General features: G+C 41.1%; 1 protein-coding gene across 4 annotated transcripts in view; it reads left to right on the top strand.

Moving 5' to 3' along the window:
- Positions 1-334: 334 nt before the first annotated feature.
- Positions 335-8,152, top strand: part of LOC113813108 (uncharacterized) — an 11,092-nt gene continuing 3,274 nt past the window's right edge. The window contains exon 1 of one of the 4 annotated variants that reach the window (XM_027365052.2): positions 335-428. The gene's annotated coding sequence lies outside the window, so the exon portion shown is untranslated. Of the gene's footprint in view, positions 429-489; positions 1,047-8,152 lie in introns of those variants that run through there. The other 3 variants (XM_027365053.2, XM_070117764.1, XM_027365051.2) reach the window with 3 other exon arrangements.

The raw sequence follows: 8,152 nt of genomic DNA, 5'->3' as shown, positions 1-8,152 counted from the left end.
CACACACACACAATATATATATAAATATATATATATATATATATATATATATATATATATATATATATATATCGATGTGGAAGTAAGAGGTTGGGCGTAGAGCAAATGAAAGGGTTCAAAACTGGCAGAGGTGCCCCCACGCTTATCAGCCAGGTAAATCAAAGCAAAATGTGGAAAGAAGAGTGGGAAGGAAGAATGGGGGATAGAGGGTGGATAAGGAATGGAGGAAAATTTATTTTAGGAGAAGAGAAAGGAGCTTGAACCAGCATGCAGGGTAAATCGTTGGGAAATATTTGTAGTGGTTTGTTGAAAGGAATAAAAGGCTAGTGTAGAGCCAGCGCCATCTTTGGTTATCGGTGCGAGTGTCCTTGGCCGGCGGGGCATCTCCGCCACACGAGTCCGCGCGAGAGTCAGCCAGGTAGTGGCAGGTACTCTACAATTGTTTATTTATGACTCCGCCCCCATACATAGGGTCGGAGTCATAGGAAAGTGCTCTTGTCGGTGGAAATTGAAGGCTTAAGTTTGAAGGATTGTAGTGCAATAAAATGAAAATTGTTACATGAGAACACCGAAGAGCTTACATTTGCTATATTTTGCATTTGACTAAAATTTTCAGTATGATAGTAATATTGTCAAGCTGTTACCTATTACTCTATCCTATTATTCTATGTGATGATGAGATTGCATTTACTACACATGTACTAAAAATAAGATGAACTGCAAATCGTAACCGCCCCGGAAGTTGCATTAGCCAATAAGCAGCAACGTAACAAACGTATATTTGCCTCCAGCTAGCGGACACCCCCTTTATAATAATCACTTAAAACCACTGTTATTGTATAGAATAAAATGAAAGATTTAGATAGGAGGTTTGCCCTTTGATTGCATGTCTCTCATATCATTATGATAAAGGAATAACAAGAATAACGTGGTTTTAGACAGATAGAAACGTGATTGGAACGGGTTTCATCGGCGCTCTCTGCGTAGCATAGGTTTGAATGTAAATCTTCACATCCTATTTTCGTTTTTAGGAGATTAAGATTAAGGTGAGTGAGTTGGTGATTAATGGAGAGTGGGTGAGTGAGTGAGGAGTTGGTGGGAGAGGGAGAGTGAGTTAGGAGTTAGTGGGTGAGGGAGAGTGAGTGAGGAGTTGGTGGGAGAGGGAGAGTGAGTGAGGAGTTGGTGGGAGAGGGAGAGTGAGTGAGGAGTTGGTGGGTGAGGGTGAGTGAGTGAGGAGTTAGTGGGTGAGGGAGAGTGAGTGAGGAGTTGGTGGGTGAGGGAGAGTGAGTGAGGAGTTAGTGGGTGAGGGAGAGTGAGTGAGGAGTTGGTGGGTGAGGGAGAGTGAGTGAGGAGTTAGTGGGTGAGGGAGAGTGAGTGAGGAGTTAGTGGGTGTGATAGAGTGAGTGAGGAATTGGTGGGAGAGAGAGAGTGAGTGAGGAGTTGGTGGGAGAGGGAGAGTGAGTGAGGAGTTGGTGGGTGAGGGAGAGTGAGTGAGGAGTTAGTGGGTGAGGGAGAGTGAGTGAGGAGTTGGTGGGTGAGGGAGAGTGAGTGAGGAGTTAGTGGGTGAGGGAGAGTGAGTGAGGAGTTAGTGGGTGTGATAGAGTGAGTGAGGAATTGGTGGGAGAGAGAGAGTGAGTGAGGAGTTGGTGGGAGAGGGAGAGTGAGTGAGGAGTTAGTGGGTGAGGGAGAGTGAGTGAAGAGTTGGTGGGAGAGAGAAAGTGAGGAGTTAGTGGGAGAGGGAGAGTGAGTGAGGAGTTAGTGGGTGAGGGAGAGTGAGTGAGGAGTTGGTGTGAGAGGGAGAGTGAGTGAGGAGTTAGTGGGTGAAGAGTTGGTGGGAGAAAGAAAGTGAGGAGTTGGTGGGAGAGGGAGAGTGAGTGAGGAGTTGGTGGGAGAGGGAGAGTGAGTGAGGAGTTAGTGGGTGAGGGAGAGTGAGTGAAGAGTTGGTGGGAGAGAAAGAGTGAGTGATGAGTTAGTGGGTGAGGGAGATTGAGTGAGGAGTTAGTGGGTGAGATAGAGTGAGTGAGGAATTGGTGGGAGAGAGAGAGTGAGTGAGGTGTTTGTGGGTGAGGGAAAGTGAGTGAGGAGTTGGTGGGTGAGGGAGAGTGAGTGAAGGAGTTGGTGGGTGAGGGAGAGTGAGTTAGGAGTGTAAGAGGTTCTAAGAGCTCTTGTTTATAGTGTTCTTTGAAGTACAAGGTGGTGTCAGTGATACCCGGTGTGGCTGTTCTCTTTATTGCTAAGAGTTACAAGCATTGTTTATAGCAACACAAGAAATAGGATAACTGGCGGTACGGGAGGTCAAGTCAGTAGCCAAGGGGCGGGACCGTTGAAGGTGTGAGCTGAGTGAGTGAGCGAGTGAGTGAGAGGGAAGGTCAGCTTGGATGACCTTATATACCCCTTGGTGGACGGCGTGGCCTCTATATTTAGGAGAGCGTGGTTTGGGCGATAGCGTGGGCAGGCCCCACACCACGTGTGGAGGACCACAACTAGGAAGTAGGGATTGCATGTATTGCACCCTTTATACCGTGGCCTCTATATTTAGGAGAGCGTGGTTTGGGTGATAGTGTGGGCAGGCCCCACAACACGTGTGGAGGACCATACGTGGTAAGTAGGTATTGCATGTATTGCACCCTTTATAAGGAGTTCGTGGATGAGGGAGAGTGATTGAGGAGTTCGTGGGTGAGGGAGAGTGAGTGAGTGCTGATGGGTGAATGAGAGGAATTGAGTTGATAGGTGAGGGAGAGAGTGAGTGAGCTGGTGTCTGAGAGAGAGAGAGAGTGAATTGAGGTCTCTTCATATGATGTTTCACAAAATTATTGGCAAACTAGGTTGATATGTATAAATTTGAAAAATAGAATACTCTTGAAATTAATATAAATTTTTTTCCACTCTGCAAATGAACCTTAAGGCATTAAGACTTATACAGAAAGGTGAACCTAAGAAAAATGGAAGAAAAAAATACCATAGTTGTTGGGAAAAAAAAAGAAATAACCTCTCTTTACCCAAGGAATGAATGGTATTCAAAAATAAAGATAGATGAGTAAACAGTTGGAATATGTTTGAAGAGAAGCAATATCTTTGTATCAAGAGGTTTGCAGAGAAGCACAGTGGCTAAAAACAAACCTTTTTTTCCTTTGTAGAATATCCTGCTATATGTAAAGTATTAATGCCATTCCGTGCAAATATGTTTTATTTTTACATGAACAGAAAAAAGGTTTTTCTATGCCATATGACATTTATTTTTTAAATTCAAAACTTTATTTCAACAACTTATTGCTAATTTCTCATTATTATGAATAACTGTTTTCTATCCAGAATTTTATGATGAATTAGGATGGTTTTCAGCTTCACAGTTGAAGTTGTGCATGACAGGGTTTTTTTTTTGCATTTTATAACATTTCTTGTATGTACATGAAAAAGGAAGATAACAAGTTCATGAGGATGACTTTATTTCTACAAATATAAGGCATCATATCTCATTTTTTGCTTCATATCATCTACTAAATTACAGAAAAGGCCTGTCATCATTTATAAAGGTGGATAACATTAAAAGCTTACTTTTGTGTCCACATTTTTTTTTTACCAAAGGATCTAATGTAAGTGTGATGTACATGTTACACCTGTGACCCAAGACAAATAAATCCAATGAAAAATATGTATATTTATATGTCAATATTTTTAGAATTTCTGTTCATCTTACCCACTAGGTCATTGTACCCAACTTAATGACATTCATTTTCAGTTGAGATTCAGAAATACCATCATATATGATTTTATTGTTAACTGTGATACTGACAAAGACTACATATGCCCTACAACCAGTGATAATGATAGTAGTAACGATGATGATAATGGTAATGATAATAATTATGATAGTAATAATGTTGATGATAATGACAATTATGATAATAATAAAGGGATAATGATAATCAGGATAATAATGATCACAATAACAGAGCAACTATAAGATAACAGTATCTTATGATAACAGTATCTCCATTAGTTTAATACTATGACTACTAATACTACCACTACTATGATTACCATCATTACGGACTCACTCCACTAGCCCCGTCCTCTCAAAATTTTAAAATCCTCAACTTTAGCAGGAATTGCAATAACTTTTTTGAGTTGTTGCATCATAATTTTCCTTATGTTTGACAGTAATTTTATTACCTCATGCCCCCCAAACCTGTTGCTCGTTGTTGTCATGAGGGAGCTTAGGAGACAGAGACTGAGGCCCAATGTATGGGATTGCCCTTACCTTGTATGGTCTTTTCTTATCTCCCATTTCTCTTCTGTATCTTCTCCATCCTCATCTGTCCTATTCCTAAGGTGTGAGAGCTGTGCTGAAAGTTTGAAAGGAGACAGGCTTTCCCTTGGCTAATTGCCTAGCCCTTACCCCTTATAGGGACCGAAAGGGGCAGACCGTTTCTTTTATTCAGGCTCACCATGGCTAATAATGATGATTCTTTACCTATGATGGGGCATTAAGGCTTGCCCCTTCATCAACTAGCCTATGTGAATATGATTTTGTTGGTTTTCCATCCCCTGCCTCTCCTTTGATCACAGTTCCAATTACTGATACTAGTACCCCGTCTTGGACGTTTACTGACAACTCTATCCATTCCAAACCACCCACCCAGGTTATTAATCAACCATCAGAATGCACCTCTTCTTCTTTCCCTACATTCTCCTTTCCATCTCCTACAGCACATGTCTACCCTCTCTTCCCATATTACTACTCTTCCTTATTGTCCTACCCCCTGCAGAACTACTCCACTTCACATCACTCCATCTTCCTCCCACCCTTGTCCTTCTACTGCCTCTGTCTCTGCAAACCTTTTGAGTACTCTTTTTGGCCCAGCCAAATGGGATTAATTCTTTGTGATTTCCCCCAACAGTCCCCAGCCCCCTACTCTGAGAATGCCCTTCTCTTTCAACAGGCTCCAAAAAATAAGTCAGTAAAGTTTCCTTTCGCAGTCACTCCAATTGATCACACCTTGTCACAGTTTCATCTGAATCCCAAGTTCGTGCACTATCTACCTTAATTGACCTCACTAACAAACCCATTCCTCACCCCCTCTCTTAATACTTGTACTGGAACTGTTTCTGTCTCCCCAACTGCTTGGCCTATCTATGACAAGAACTGGTCAGATTAAAAATGACCTACTTACCTGCCTTTCTGATTATGATGCAGTGTCAGTACAGTGCTACACTGTTCCTCCTAGAGGTCAGCGTAAGTCCCATGCCAATAGTGCTAAGATTAGCTTTCATAGACATGACCTCCCTCATGAAGTGTATATAGATGGATTGTCATACCATGTCCAACCATATCAACCCCTTCCTTGTCAGTGTTAGAAATGTTGGGGTTTTGGCCACCCAGTCAAACACTGTCGCTCCACATCCTGCTGCCCTCTATGTGCCCAACCTGGTCATGACTGTTTAAATTACTCTAATCAGTTACGTACATGTGCCAACTGTGGTGGCTCCCATAATGGATTTTACAGGAGCTGCCCTGCCTCTAAGCTTGAATGTGAGGTAGCAGTTCTTAGATTCAGACTAGGCCTCATTCTTCATAAGGCCAGGCAGGAAGCATGACAACAAAATTTTTCTCTCTCTACTTATTCCAAAACAGTCCTTCACTCTGCTCCCATACCATCTTCACAAGATGTTCCTGCATCTACCCAAGTATCTCATCCCTCTACCCTGAACCATCTTACCTCAACTCACCCTCTCATCCAATTAAATTCCTTTTCATGTCTAAATCCAGATATTCCAATCTCTACCACTACTCCATTACCTACCCCTCCTCCCTACTTTACCTGTCACACCAGACAAAGTAAATGTTTAACTCTATCTTTGCCTTCCCCTTCCTCCTTTTCCTCTGCTCTTCGAACATCTATCCTCTCTTCTCTTCCTCACAAGAGATCATTTGTTCCTCAAATCTCCCCACTGACAACTCCTCCAGAAACTCTTGAAAATATCCAAAAATTCCTAGACAAGACCCAAGGAAATGTTCCACTCCCTCATCCACCCTCCAAGCCCTCTCTATCTATTCCCTATACGTTCAGAGTATTTGACAATATCCATTCACCTCCCCCTCAAGTTCCCCTAACCCCTCTTCCTCCTACTCTTTTCCAACACACCCCATCCTCTCCTTCTCCATGTACACCATTCCCTTTTTGTTTCCCATTATCCTTACATCTCCCACCTGGATACTGACATGAATCCCTTCTGTTGCAACAGTGTCCTTCTCCAGAGTCCTCCCCTCCTGATACTTCACCTCCTTCACCAGTCCCCTTATCTCATCCCCCACATTTTTCTCCTACTTCTACAGCATCTCTTTTACCAGTTTTCCTTAAACATTGTTTCCCCAGCAAAAGATACACTCCATTTCATCCAGTGGCCCTATGTCTTAACCCTTTCTTTTACTAATATCTGATTTATTTGCACCTCCTCTTTACTCTTTTCCCTCTCTTATAACACTCTATAATCTTTTACATTTAACTCTTTATCCTAATTGTTAACTAATTTTTACCCTTTTTGCCACAATACTTTACCATGGTTCTATATGACCTTGGATTTATTTTTCAGCCGTCAGCCATCATAACCTCATGTTCTTCGTTCTGTTTCCTCCTGATGGGTGTCAGATATGTTATCCTTTATTGTTTCCTTGTACTTAACCAACAGTGATAAAATAGGGAAAAATTGTAGATGATGGCTTTGTTTCCTTAGATACCTCTTGCTCTGGTTCTTCTTGGTTTGCTAATATTGAATCTTTTCTTGCTGAATTGGTAGCTAGCACTGTACTGTTTCTATAATATAATTTGAAATGGAAATTACTGAACCCAGAAATACTAAACTGGGGACCTCACTGTTGCAGTAGTGGTACTAATTACTTTGTGAAATGAACTTTAAGTGGTAATGGGAAATGAGAAATATCACAAACATTTACAACAAATAATCTTCAGTTTTTTAAAGGGGAGTAAGACTCATGTGACACCATAGCATATAGGTGTTGTAGTAAAATAATATAACAACTCTATTTCCAACCAATGCCACTGCCTTTTCCACCAACATCACTCCAGAAACCATTGCTACCATAACCATGTCTCCCTCCACCATAATGACCACCTTATGTTTGCACAAAAGTAGTATAGGAAAGCAAGAATTGGATGACAGGTAATATCACTGCCAACATTACTGCAATCACAATCATAACAACGAAACCACCAACAGATATACCTTTGGAGGCTCATTAGTTTCTACCTGGCAATTTTAAGTCAGAGTTTCAAATTAAAACGGGTAAAGATTCTTATAGTAGCTGATTTTATCTTATGTTTATAAATCTCTTGGCATAACATTTCATGTAGGCTGATTTACATTAGCAATATTCCCTTCCCCTTCCCCTATTCTTCCCCTACCACTTCCACCTTCCTACCATTTTCACTTCCCTTTCCACTTCTCCCTTTTCTCTTTGTTCTCTTCCTCTACTTCCAACTCCAGTGCCTTCTTCATGCAAAACTCCAAAACATTTCTTATTGCTTTGTGTTTGCTCAATGGCTCAGTGGACTAAGGAGCCAGAGTATTTTGTCCAGTGTTCAGGAGCTTGGCTCTCTGGTGCCAGCTGGTTTGGACCTAGACTTATCCTGGCAGACGGACATCATGAACTATAGAACCAATAGGTCAAGGCAGTGTTTTTTGTTTATATTTAATATTTATTATTAATTTTTGTTTTCTCACCCCATTTATGTATTAATGTTTGTTCTTCCAAATACAAACAACTAGCCACCACCAGAAACAACATATATCTGTATCATCCCTGCTATTGCTGTTGTTGTGTGTTCTTATGTAATTTTGTTGTTCTTATGTAGTTGTTCAGGGGGAACCTTCTGTTACATTTAGATTATCATATAACTTATTGAAGTGATGTATGTTTATATTACATGTAGAATTTTCTGAGAGGTTGTTCAGTTTGTCAGTAGTCATATTTGGAAAATTAATTGTGATTGCCCGTGATATAACCATTTTTCTATTACCATTTCATTATCTTGCTCAGAAGGTATGCTTTCTTGCTGTGAGCAGGCATGCATGTTACAATTTTAACGGCCATGCTAGATAGGTTCAACCATGCTAGAATAGCTTATTACTA

Source organism: Penaeus vannamei, chromosome 41, assembly GCF_042767895.1.
Source record: "Penaeus vannamei isolate JL-2024 chromosome 41, ASM4276789v1, whole genome shotgun sequence".
Taxonomy (NCBI): Eukaryota; Metazoa; Arthropoda; class Malacostraca; order Decapoda; family Penaeidae; genus Penaeus; species Penaeus vannamei.
This window is presented reverse-complemented; position numbering and strand designations above follow the sequence as displayed.